The sequence below is a fragment of the Bos taurus genome, chromosome 7, assembly GCF_002263795.3.
Source record: "Bos taurus isolate L1 Dominette 01449 registration number 42190680 breed Hereford chromosome 7, ARS-UCD2.0, whole genome shotgun sequence".
Taxonomy (NCBI): Eukaryota; Metazoa; Chordata; class Mammalia; order Artiodactyla; family Bovidae; genus Bos; species Bos taurus.
This window is the reverse complement of record NC_037334.1, coordinates 99390861-99404007: the sequence shown is the minus strand read 5'-3', so window position 1 is coordinate 99404007 and position 13147 is coordinate 99390861. Positions and strand designations below refer to the sequence as shown.

At 35.5% G+C, this 13147-nt stretch overlaps 1 long non-coding RNA gene across 4 annotated transcripts in view; it reads right to left on the bottom strand.

Moving 5' to 3' along the window:
- The window catches only part of LOC112447566 (uncharacterized), a 139720-nt gene that overhangs the window by 82239 nt on the left and 44334 nt on the right, over positions 1–13147 (bottom strand). For 3 of the 4 annotated variants that reach the window (XR_003035724.2, XR_003035767.2, XR_009495360.1), the window contains exons 3-4: positions 11328–11458; positions 3266–3340 (exon numbers count right to left, since the gene is read on the bottom strand). This is a non-coding gene — a long non-coding RNA (uncharacterized lncRNA). Of the gene's footprint in view, positions 1–3265; positions 3341–8227; positions 8313–11327; positions 11459–13147 lie in introns of all 4 variants that reach the window. The other variant, XR_009495359.1, reaches the window with a different exon arrangement.

Genomic DNA, 13147 nt, shown 5'->3' with positions numbered 1-13147 from the left:
CCCTACTTTCTTCAACTTAAGTCAGTATTTGGCAATAAAGAATTCTGATCTGAGCCACAGTCTGCTCCTGGTCTAGTGTTTGCTGACTGTATAGAGCTTATCCATCTTCAGCTGCAAAGAATATAATCAATCTGATTTAGGTATTGACCATCTGGTGATGTCCATGTGTAGGGTCATTCCTTGTGTTGTTGGAAGAGAGTGTTTGCTATGACCCATGCATTCTCTTGGCAAAACTCTGTTAGCCTTTGCCCTGCTTCATTTTGTACTCCAAGGCAGAACTTTCATGATACTCCAGGTATCTCTTGGCTTCCTACTTTTACATTCTAGTTCCCTATGATAGAAAAGACATCTTCTTTTTGGGGGGATTCATTCTAGAAGGTCTTGTAGGTCCTCATAGAATTTTTCTATTTCAGCTTCTTTGACATTAGTAGTTGGGACATAGACTTGTGATATTAAACAGTTTGCCTTGGAAATGAACAGAGATCATTCTGTCGTGTTTGAGATTGTACCCAAGTACTGAATTTCAGATTCTTTCTTTGACTATGAGTGCTACTCCATTTTCTCTAAGGGATTCTTGCTCACAGTAGTAGATACAATGGTCATCTGAGTTAAATTCACCCATTCCCATTCCTTTTATTTCACTGATTCCTAACATGTCAATGTTTAGTCTTGCCATTTCCTGCTTGACCAAGTCCAATTTACTTTGATTTGTAGGCCTAACATTCCAGGTTTCTATGCAATATTATTCTTTACAGCATCAGACTTTACTTTCACCCTATATACATCCACATCTTTAACTTCACTAAATCAATGTATAATTGCTTTTACTTGAATATCTTTCCAGCTGACTTCATACATCAAATATTTACCATGCTCTTAAAATGAACTAGGCATTATTCTTTACCAGCTCTAGTTATTAGAGTATTGGAACCTACCAGGGAGAGAATGCAAACAATTTATAAGTAAATGAGAAAACATTAAATATAGACAAGTGTTATGAATAAACCAAAGCAGCTTTATCAGTGAGTTGGAAACTATTAATCATGAGGGGTAGTTTATTTTAGACAACATGTGAAATAATTTTGACAGTTTAAAATTTAGAGTAATATCACTCATACATATATAGAATGTCTGTTCTCAGTCGCTCACTTGTGTCTGACTCTTTGTGACACCATGGACCATAATGAAGCCCACTGGGCTCATCTGTCCATGGGATTTCCCAGGCAAGAATACTGGAGTGGGTTGCTATTTCCTCCTCTAAGGGATCTTCCTGATCCAAGGATCGAACCTATGTCTCCTGTGTCTTCTGCATTGCAGATGGATTCTTTACCACTTAAGCCATCAGGGAATCAACTGTGTAATAGTTTCCAAATCTTCATATTAATGTTTCATTCATAAGCATTATTTCAGTTTTTAACATCTCAAGTTATTTTGCAAATTCCTCTTATGATTTCTCCACCTTAATTTTACATTCTAATACACAATGAACAAAAGCATAATAATATAAAATATACAAACCATTAATTTAAAGATATATAATTATATATTCATATTCTGAATATCTACTTTATTTGTTGTACCTATGAATTTAATTATTTACATTAATATTTTCTGTTTTCACTGTTTATGTTCTCATGTTTTTCATTTAGTATACCTTTTGATTATATATGGATTTTGAAAAAACTTTCATATAACTTATAATATTTAAAATATGCAGTTTATTTTTCATTAATGCCATTTGCTACACTACTGTATCTAAAATTGATATATAACTATCATTGGACTCAGTTTAAAAAGATTTCATGATTTATATTTAAAGTATTATTTTTCATGTGCTTGGGAATAAGTTGCTGCTGTGTTTAAAAAAGCATGCTCTCCTTATCTACTGAAGTTTAGAAAATACAGACATGCAACAAAGCAAAGAAAGATCTATCAGTTCCTCAACCAGTTACCATTACTTTTATTTATTTATTTATTTTTTTATTTGCGGAAGGTCCGCTTCTTCTGTTCCACTTCCGCCATCTTGCCGATTCTTCAGAAAGGCTTTTTCGTTCCACCATTACTTTTAAATACTGGTGTATTTCCCTCACCTGTTTGGTGATCCCTCAAATTTTGATTAATAAAATATTTGTTTAAAATAAAATTTGTTTTTTCTAAAGCACTCAAGCTGTTTAAAAACTCCCTGAGGTTGTAAACTATGTTTTGGAGTTACAGCTTTGAAAATAATCCCAAATGACCCCAAAGGTATAAGTTAATGAGACTTGAAAGTATTCATCCAAACCGCTGTTTATGTATCAATAGTCATGTGTGTGTGTGGTTAGTCCTCAGTCATGTCCAGCTGTTTGCGACCCCATGGACTGTAGCCCACCAGACTCCTCTGTCCATGGGGATTCTCCAGGCAGGAATACTGGAATAGGTTGCCATGCCCTCCTCCAGGGGATCTTCCCAACCCAGGGATCGAGCTCAGGTATCCTGTGCTGCAGGTAGATTCTTTACCATCTGAGCCACCAGGGAAGCCCCATTAATAGCTATAATCTACTGCAAAACACATTTTTATCTTTTATATGTAATATAAAATGAAATTTTTTCATCATGTGACTTAATAATAATATTATCTAAAAGATTGATAATTAAAGTGGTTTATATATTTTTGCTTATCTAAATAGGTTGGGAATTTATGATTATTTTACTCTTATAATTCTGAAAATTTTGAATGATTATGTTTTTTTGCTAATTTTTAATTTAAAAAAATTGCATTGCAATTAATAAAGGCATGCTAGAACCTATTCTTTGTTTTTATTGTGGCCATTTACAGCAGGAAAAATGAATCAAGCATCTGTTATGTGCCCAACATTCATCTCAATAGTGCAAAAAGCTAATAAATCAGAAAAAGACAGCACTCAATTCTGTTATATCAAGTGTGGATAGTTGGGATAAGAGAATGGACCTAATGAGATCCTTCACAAAAATTCTTTTGTTAAAAAGAAAAAAAAAAAAGAACAGCAAAAAAATGCTAAAAGTGTGTGTATATGTGTCATAAATACAATTTCAGTTATTTACAAAGAAAGCAGAGAACAAATATAAAAGAAGCGTGAAGGAGACAAAGAAATGCTGATACAAAGGAACCACAGAAGGTGGAAAATACTAAAAGAAAATCAGCAGTGTGTGAAAAGAATGAAACATTTCATTTCTGCAAATTCCAATATATGTTCCAGCATGATTTGCTCAAAACCTAAAGTGAGTTCAGTTGCCTACATTACATTACCTTTCACTGCAGCTCTGGCCTGCCAGCCTGCTGGAACAGTAGCGTTCAGTTCTGCATGCCCCCCTTTAGTGTCACCTAAGTAAAAATGAATGTGAATGGTTAGTGTGACTCAGAGAAGGTAGGCTCTAGATTAAATAATGTATGAAGCACCATTAAAACAAGATGAATATTTAGTCTAAAAAAGTTGTTAAATGGAACACAGATTCTCTGAAATCTAAATGTCTCTTCTTCCAATGAAAACAAATCTGTTATTATTGTTCTTATTATAATAATTATTTTCTAAAAGCAGAATTGTGTTCTTTACAGAAGATTATGTTTCCTTTTGCAAAGAATGTGTGACTTTCAATGAATAGAAGGAATCCCACAGACTTATTCTCAGGGAGTCTGATGCAAATAATCACAGAAAATCATGTTGAATGAGATCTGTGGATCCCTCAGTAGTTTTGAGGAAATTATTTTTGAATGTTTAAATTTCCTTCAGGGAGACTCTAAAAAGAAGAGTAATAGCTATGGAAAGAATTAGCTAAAAGTTTAACAGTAAGAAGAGAGAAGAGGGGTCAAGGAGGACATGAAGAATAGCAACTATACCGTTATTGTATTAAAATAGAAAATAATTATCTTTAATCAAAATATTGTGAGAGGTTGAAGAAATATGTGTGCCCTTCAGTAGATTCAAATTGAAGGGCTAAGCCTAAACATAAGCTGCATTTTCATCATTAGTTCAGAAACACCACATCAAGATAAGGTAACAAAAGCCCTGGAAGGATATTGATTTAGACCCTACAAGTTAATTTAAAGATAAGATGGATAGGAAAAAAAGAGCTTGAAAAAATAGGATAAACCAGAGAAATTGTGGCTTGGCCTTTATTTGTCCTTTCTGAACTTAAAACTGTAGAGCATTAAATATATATACACATATGTGTATATATATATATATATAATATCACAATAAGCATGATTTATCTCTTTAAATTGTATACATATAATAAATGTAAACATGCAAATAACCCACACATATTGGGCACGCAGTGTGGGTCATTTTAAAGCCTCTTGGCTAAATTAGTCCATATTTTAGAGAGGAAGGAATATCTTTGTTTACAAACTTTATTTTCTTTAATATTAATGCCAAATGTTTATAAAAGGACTTAAGCAGTAATTTTAAATCATATGTTAGTCAATACTTGAAAGATGAAAATCCTATTTAGAAAATTAACCACTTATAGGGCCCCTCAGAAGTAGTTTGTCAGATGAATGTAAAAATGTATCATATTTCTCTACTAACCATAATTATTTTCAACTAAGAAGTTTAAGGTACTTAATGTGTTTGGAAGTTAGAGGGGATTTATTTCAAAAAGATATCAGAAGAGAAAGTGTGGTTTTAGCTGAATCTGGGAAGAAAATCTTAGAAGACAATGAATAATGTTTCAGGAATAGTTGTTGTTCAGTCACTAAGTCATGTCTGAATCTTTGTGTCTCCATGAACTGCTTCTGTCCTCTACTATCTCCCGGAATTTGCTCAAAATCATGTCCATTGAATCAGTGATGCTATCTAATCATTTCATCTTCTGCTGCCCCCTTATTCTGCTTACATTCTTTCCCAGCATCAAGGTCTTTTCCAATGAGTCAGCTCTTGGCATCAGGTGGCCATAGTATTGGAACTTAAGGTTCAGCATCAGACCTTCCAATGAATATTCAGGGTTGATTTCCTTGGGATTGACTGGTTTGATCTCCTTGCAGTCCAATGCTTTCAAGTCAACGGACTTTCAAGAGTCTTCTCCAGCATCACAGTTCAAAAGCATCAATTCTTTGGCTCTCAGCCTTCTTAAATGGCAACCCACTCCAGTGTTCTTGCCTGGAGAATCCCAGGGACAGGGGAGCCTGGTGGGCTGCCATCTATGGGGTCGCACAGAGTCGGACACGACTGAAGTGACTTAGCAGCAGCCTTATTTATGGTCCAACTCTCACATCTGTACCTGACTACTGGGAAAACCATATCTTTGGCTCTATGCACCTTCGTCAGTAAAGTGGTGTCTCTGCTTTTTAACATGCTGTTTAGGTTTGTTACAGCTTTTCTTCCAAGGAGCAAATGTCTTAATTTCATGGCTGCAGTTACCTTCTGCAGTGATTTTCAAGCCCAGGATAATAAAATCTGTCACAGAGAAACCAATGCAAACATACAAGTGTGAGGGGAGGCAGATATTTAGGAAAACAATTAACAAGGCCAAAGTCCAGGGTGTACAAGATTGAATAAAAGGTGCTGAGTTTGGAAAAGTATGCTGCGGCTTAAAAAGAGAAAACTCAATATGCAAGTGTCAAGGAGATAAACCTTATTCCATAGTTGCTGGGTGATCACTAAGGGGATAAAGGCATCTGTTTTGAACTGACACTCTTTCTAGTTTTGTTGGGTATGTACCTGAAAGGTACAGGACTAGAAAATGTGACCTCAGTTCGGAGGTCTCTCTTTGACCTCGTGTAAAAACGATAGACTATAATGAGACTGACTCAAAAAAGATGATAAAACTAAATGAATTAGAAAAATATTTATTTAATATTCAGACACCCTGGGTCTTAGTTGAGGCACATAGGATCTTGGATCTTTGTTGTGGCTTTTAAGATCTTTCGTTGCAGCAAGCACACTGGTCATTGCTGCCTGTGGAATCTAGTTCCCTGAGCAGGGATGGAATCTGAGCGCCCTGCATTGGAAGAGTGGACGGAGTCTCAGGCACTGGGCCACCAGGGAAGTGCCGAGATGCATTTTGACATAATTAAAGGTACAGCTGAAAATATTTAAGAGATGATATATGTGAGGATAGCAAATAGATTTTCTCACAGACACTGAGACAGCTTAGCGTTCAGGGTGTTTATATGGGATCCTGATGGTATTAATACCTTAGAAAGGAGAAGGAAGAAGGACGGGCAGAGAGAGACATCCAGCTGTGAAATAGTCCAAACTGTCTTAACAGACCCAAGGGAGATCCTGAGGCTGAAGTTCCTGTTCAAAGATGTCCTGCTTTGGGCTAAAGAGGAGTTGTTTCTATACTCCCTACACAATTAATCCTTGAATGTCGGCCCACACTCCCAATGGCATGACTTTCGCTGAAGCCAGCACACTGAAGTCAAGGAAACCCCTGAATATGTGTGTGTGTGCTCAGGCATATCCTGCTCTTTGTGACTGCATGGACTGTAGCCCACCAAGCTCCTCTGTCCATGGAGTTCTCCAGGCAAGAATACTGAATTTAACCCAATACTTGTAGGTAAATATTATAGGCCGCATCTCTGCATATACCAGTTAATTTGTTAATAAATCTCAGTTGTATAAATAAGTGTATTTAGTAATATATGGTCAAGGAAAGTTACTAAAACTGAAATGCATCTTGTTTACTAGAAGTAAAAAAGCTGAATACACACTGTATCTGAGAAGCAGTCAGTAACTTTTTCCTTATTAAAAAATAACAGGTTAGTTTCCATGAATAGTGACATTATTGGAAGTTTTCCAAATAAATGTTAATCTAAAATCATAAAATAATAAAACATGTCCTACATTAAGAAATTAAATAAAATGAACAAAATTTCTTTCACCCCTAAAAATAACTGTAGTTCATAGGAGATTTTAATGCCATAGAACCATCTTCAAAAGCTTCATGCAGAAAGTGGCCATTTTTTAGTGCTTTGTCATGACATTTCATGAGATTTGGCATGATATCTTATAATAACTTCATTTTGCTCACAAGAAAAAGAAATGAGGCTACTGCACAGGAAGAATTTGCAGTAAATCTTGAAAGAACTCAGTAGCTTGGCATTTATTGCCCATAGCTTCCTTTTGATTTAGCGGGTCTGCCCTTCAATATTTCTTTTCCCCAAATACTTGCCCAACTCTGTTTTTAAAACAGTTTATACTGGTGGCACATTTTACAGCCTTTGGCAGTTTGTGGCATATGTTATTGTGTCAGGATGGTCCACTCCAGTATATTTAGAGAAACTTCTGGACATCTTTGGTAGAACTCAATTATATTAAGAGTTTGTATCTCCAAGAAAGAAGCTCATGGTGCCATTTAGTGTTAATCCATGAAGGGTGTTTTTCTTTAAGTGTTGCTATGTATTTTACTTTCAGTTTGAAGGAGAACGATATCTAGAAGTGGACTTGGAATTTCTGGGTTTTATTTTTTAATTTATTGGAAGTACGAATGCTGAACTAGAAAGATAGGTGTTATAAAAGCAAAACATCCAGTAATTTTTATCATATCCTTGAATTTAAACATTGATGATAGAGTGTAATATTAACTAACGCTTAGACTTATTTTTGAGTGTTGCTATTTTCTATTTGAATATACATATTTCCTCTGAATTTCTAATTCCCCACTGAAGTTTTGATGTTCATTAACAGGAGATGGCTTATAACAATTCAGGATTTTCCATTAAATTCTATTGAAAATTTTCCTAGTAATAAAAGGTGATTTGACTTAAATGAAATAGTATTAATATTTCAGACTTTAAAATAGAAATTGATTAAAAGATGGCAGTTCCAAGATCTTATCACTAAAAAGCTCTCTTTGAATTATTGAGAACCATTTGTAAATGTGCATCAAGAAGTTTTCTTTCTTACAGTTAAATTCATGTGTTCTAAAATAAAGTTTCTTTATTAATAGAGTTACATATAAAATCTAAGTGGAAAAAGTACCCTCTACAGCTATACAGTAACTGTTCCTCACTACAAAGTATATCAAATATGTTTGATTTTTTCATGGTAAATAAGAATTTCAGAATTACACAGAATGGGGTTAATTTATATCTGGTTTGCCTTTTTTGAAACTTTGGTAATAGTAACTCAGTAAGTAGTTATATTTAAAATGTCCCCCAAAGAGTTTAAAATATGAATGGAACTTATCTAAAATGACTAAAAAAGATGGGGAGGATTGCTTTATTCTATTATTATGATTGATTTTATACGCTATGATTACATACATGCTAAGTAGCTTCAGTCGTGTCCGGCTCTTTGTGACCCCAAGGACTGTAGCCCATCAGTCTTCTCTGTCCATGGGATTCTTGTCTGTGAGGCAAGAATACTGGAGTGAGTTGCCATTTTTCCTCCAGGGGATCTTCCTAACCTTGGGATCGAACCCGTGTCTCTTGCATCTTCTGCATTGGTAGGCAGGCTGTTTACCACTAGCATGACCTGAAAAGCCCATTGGGTGATTATGTCTATATAAGCCTCTTGTTTCTACATGTGATTTTTATACCATGTGGTTTGGTTGATGTGTAAATTGAAGAAAACGATGCAGATAATAGTATGAAACAAAATTTACTTAATTTTGTGATTCCATTTCTTAAGACCCATGTGATACCTAGCTGATGTTGTGGAAATCCCCTAGCCCTAAACATAAAAAGCCAAACATACTTTAAGTGTACAATCCAACAATGTGCTCCTTGGTATTTCCCCCCCCCCAAATTTGAAAAGTTATATCCATATTTAAAACCTGCACATGGATATTTATGGCAGCTTCATTCATAATTGCCAAAATTTGGAAGCAACCAAGATGTCCTTTGGGCTTCCCTGATAAGTCGGTAAAGAATCTGCCTGCAATGCAGGAGACCCCAGTTCGATTCCTGGGTTGAGAATATCTCTGGAGAAGGGATAGGCTACCCACTCCAGTATTCTTGGACTTCCCTTGTAGTTCAGCTGGTAAAGAATCTGCCTGCAATGCAGGAGGCCTGGGTTTGACCCCTGGGTTGGGAAAAGCATCTGGCAAAGGAAATGGCTATCCACTCCAGTATTCTGTCCTGAAGAATTCCATAGACTGTATAGTCCATGGGATTGCAAATAGTCAGACGTGACTGAGCAACTTTCACTTCACTTCAAGATGTCCTTCAGAATATGTTAAGAGAAATAAAGTGTGATACATACAAACAACAAAATGCTCTGCAGCACTAAAAAGAAATGAGCTACCAAGCCATGAAAACAGATGAAGGAAACTTAATCTCACATTGCTGAGTTAAGGAAGCAAACCTGAAAGGGTACATACTGTATGATTCCAACTGCCTGACATTCTGCAAAAGGCAAAACTATCGAGTCAGTTAAAAGAACAGTGATTGCCATGATTGTGAGAAGAAAGGGATGAATGGAGCACAAAGAAATTTTAAGGCATTGCAAATACTGTGTATGTTACCATAAAGATGGATATATGTCACTGTATTTTGTCCAGCCACAGAATGTGAAATATCAAGAGTGACTGAAATGCAAACTGTGGACTTCAGATGACTGCAATTTGTCCGTGTAGGTTCATCAGATGTAACAAATGTGTGACTCTGGTGGAGGATGTTGATGGAGAAGACTACGCATGTGTGAGGGCAGAAGTTATATGTACCTTCTTATTTTCACTGTGAACCTAGCACTGCTATAAGATAATTGTCTTAAAAAAATTCCTGCTTCCATAGAGTTTATATTGAGTACATGAGATAGTAAAAGAGAATAAGGTTAATAAATACAACACAGAGGGAAATTTAGACATTGTCAAGTGTTACGAAGATTATACTGTGTTAAGCCAAGGAAGGCATCTCTGAGGAGACAGCATCTGAGTTAAAACATGAAAACCAAGGAGAATCCAGCCATACAATTATTTACAAACTATCAATGCATTCAGGGAAGTTAGGAATTGTAAAGTTCTTAGTGGGAATGAATGAACAGAAATAATGATTGATGTGTATAATGGGTGTCCAGAGAGAATCAAGAAAACAAGATCTTTAAGAAGTTCACCTACATAAGCATGAATATGCCCTTCACTTTTAGAAGAAGTGAGGCAAACTCAGGTGGGTTCCTGAAATCTTCTGGGGTGGGAGCAGTTACCAATAGATGATTACTCTTATGTTTAACAAAAATATAAAGTAAATGGGCCATACAGTGAAGTACTGCATAGTGTATAAGTTAGGGAATGATTTGAAAAACAGGCTGATGTAAAAAGAATTGTACTTTTGAAATGTTAGTCTTTCAGAAGTATTGATAAATATTGGCTGTGTGGAAGGCAGGACAGAATAGAAATATAATACAAAGATACTGAATTGGTCTGTGGAAAGATGAGTATGCTTTTCTGGAGTACTGGCAATAGAAATAAAGAGGAAAGAACACATTAGCTAAAGTTGTAGAGGAAGAATTAATAAACTTTGAGAGTTGCATTTGATTTTAGACGACAATATATACAAGGCTGTTAGATCACAAAAGAAAGAAACTGGAAAAAAAAAAGAATGAAGGATCATCAAAGTTAAGTAGTCTATCAAGTAATCTAAAGATATATTAAAAAAAAGATCAATTAGGAGGTTATTGATAATCTTTAATGCAGAAAATTTGATTGTATGTTATAAAAAGATTGAGGTGGCATGGAGTGGCAGGTATGAAAAGAGATTATTGATCTGTAGTTCAATTGATCTGTTCCACTTAGCCACTGATATAGCCAGCCAAGATCACACAAAATTATAGAATGGCTTAGGGGAAATTAACAGAAAAACATGAAGGGGGGTCAGTCATTTAAACCAAAAATTCTATATAATAGCTGCTTTCATTATACCAGTATAGCTCTTTATGATTGGACATATCACATGATTATAAAATATAAAAATGTCTTAACAATTGTACAAAATCCATAGCTTTGGTATTAGCATTACATTTTAATGCTTGATAAAATTAAAGATGTCTTAACTAAAGCTATACTTAAAGGTGAGTAATATTCTATGGGAATTGACTAGCTGAAACCTTACATGGTGAAATGTTGATAATAGTGATAATAAATTAAAGTATAAAGAAACTTGAATCTTACTACCTAGTTTAATTTATTACTTTAGTCTATGTGTTTTTTCTGTTAAAAATGATGAGACATGAATGAAAAAGGAAAGTTTTGTTTCTTCAATTAAATAAAACCAGTACTATTTTGTATTTCCTCCCAATATTTTCTTTCTGTATAGTTTTAAAAATAGAATTGTATATATTCCATAGTCATATTTGAATGACAATTAATCTAGTGGTATATAAATGTATGTATCTCACAAGCTTACAAACAATCATAAAAGGACTTACCTTTGCCATTTGGCTGGCAGGTTGATCAAATTGCAAAATTTAATTTGGAGTCAGCTCTATTTATCCATCTTGGCATCAGAAGTCTTAGATCTATTCTCCCAAATAAAAGCTTTGAGGTGGAGATTTTGGGGCTGTAAGTTTATAAGGAAACAACAATGTAAATATATAAAGGAAAGAGAAAAGCAGGATTGAGGAGAAACAGAAAGTTGATTTTGATGCAGTTTAAATAAAGCCTTCAGTTGATCTCATGAGAAACAAGGCTGAGTTGGTGTTTTGGAATATTTTCCATTTGAGGCAAGGGAATGGAACTTTTGTACTCCCGCAATATCTGTCACAGGATTCAGGCCACTCTAGGGGGAAAAGGTATGTCTTGGCCAATTCTATTTGATTGAGGGCACTTTCTAGAAGAGTCTCCAACTGTTAACAGGTCGCAGGCAACACTCCTGGGGAAAAGACTGCCTGAATCCCGAAGAGAAGAATCCAGGTACATTATCTTTTCTCCCTATTTCAGAATCTCCCCAAGATAGCAGCAGAAACTTAATCTTTTGCAGGAGGTCAGTAATATATCTAAAGAACACCCAGAACAATTGTATATTACATAGTAGTAACTAAGTGTAAGTAAGTGTGTTAGTCACTCAGTGGTGTCTGACTCTTTGCAACCCCATGGACTGTAGCCCGATAGGCTCCTCTCTCCATGGAATTTTCCAGGTAAGAATACTGGAGTGGATAAACATTCCCTTCTCCAGGGGATTTTCCTGACTCAGGAATCGAATCCAGGTCTCCTTCATTGCAGGTGAATTCTTTACCATCTGAGCCACCATAGAAGCCCAGCAGTTCCTAAGTATTTATTAAATGAGTAAGTTTTCCTTCTAGGTCTAAAGCAGACAAATATGGTTATCTATAGGCTACACTTGCTGGCAGGAGAAATTTAGCTAGACTACCTTTCCACTGATGGTGTAAGCTCAAAGTTTCCAGCTTCACATCAGAGTCTCTGGTTTAACTCACCATCTAATTGAGCCCTCTTCACCATTTCTTCATTGACATTGGTCTACGGTTCTTAAAATCCATGATGTAGGCATTCGTTCCTATCACCGAGTCCAAAATTAGTACTGTATTTTCCATTAATTGTATTGTGTGCTATTTTTAATTTGTAATTGTTTTATTTCATTTAATTTTATATATGTTGAGTATTCATAATGGTTTCTTGTAAGCTTTGTAAAGTATTTCAATTTGTCATAACATCTCATTTGCGGTATGAAAATCTTTTAGCTATGACTCCTGGGCGTTTGTAATCAGGCCTATTGGGCATCTAGCAACTCTGTATTGTTCTTCTTTAGTTGAATGGAATGGGAAAGGATCACAGTTCTGTGTGGGTTTTGCTACTTCATTACTTCCCATATTTACTGAAATCACTTTTTAAAATTTTTATGCAAGTTGTGACATGCTCATTACCTCTTTCACTGTTTTGTAATTGCCCATTTATTTTTATCCGATAGCACAAAATAAGATTCAGTCCTTATTCTCAGGAACAAATTGACCTTTGTTTCCTGATGGGGACAACTCTGAGTAAAAAGCTGTCAGGTTTTGCTTTGTTTTGTTTTCAACTGACCCTTTCAAATTCTGTGAATCAGTTTTCAGAATGCTACTGGAAACAAGCATGTGCAAACACCTCCTTCATGCATCACTATCCTTCTTGCCACTAACAATCGCCTGCCAAACACACTTCTTTCTCCCGCTCCTGCTCACCATCACAGCCACACTAGCGGTTCCTCCAGGTATCGTCTTCTCTGTGCTGTATCTTTGGAGACCAGTGTGGTTTG